At 46.6% G+C, this 414-nt stretch overlaps 2 protein-coding genes across 2 annotated transcripts in view; both read right to left on the bottom strand.

Moving 5' to 3' along the window:
* The window catches only part of LOC119588666, a 14033-nt gene extending 13660 nt beyond the window's left edge, over window positions 1-373 (bottom strand). The window contains exon 1 of the mRNA XM_037937302.1: window positions 337-373. The gene's annotated coding sequence lies outside the window, so the exon portion shown is untranslated. The remainder of the gene's footprint in view (window positions 1-336) is intronic.
* LOC119588665 overlaps window positions 1-414 on the bottom strand; it is a gene marked incomplete in the record, with an annotated part of 53301 nt that overhangs the window by 28419 nt on the left and 24468 nt on the right.

Genomic DNA, 414 nt, shown 5'->3' with positions numbered 1-414 from the left:
CAATCACCAAACTCATATAACATTAATGCCACTCTTCCAGAGAAATTTTCCTAGTAATCTTGCAGGCGTTATGTAAAATATCCTCAATCCAGAATAAACACTCAATGATTCTGTACTTTTAAACACAGCACTATTAACCCAATTTTTCGTAAACAAATCATCACTTCAACACTTAGCACTGCACTCTTTTTTATAATTCTATTTTCCAATAGATCACAACAACCTCCACCACACACACGAAGTCTCCAACACAAGCGAAGGCCGTAGTAACAAAGGCGCCACGTGAGCGAGCGGTGTGATCGCCTCTTCGCCTCAAGGGACCCTCGTATCACTCACTCTCACGCGCACACACACACCTCCTCTCGCGCGTTCGCTGCGACTGTCAGGCGGTCTGCGGCGCCGGGACCTCGCCAG

Source organism: Penaeus monodon, chromosome 24 (assembly GCF_015228065.2).
Source record: "Penaeus monodon isolate SGIC_2016 chromosome 24, NSTDA_Pmon_1, whole genome shotgun sequence".
Lineage (NCBI taxonomy): Eukaryota > Metazoa > Arthropoda > Malacostraca > Decapoda > Penaeidae > Penaeus > Penaeus monodon.
Note: the sequence above shows the minus strand (reverse complement) of the source record. Positions and strands in the feature narration are given on the sequence as shown.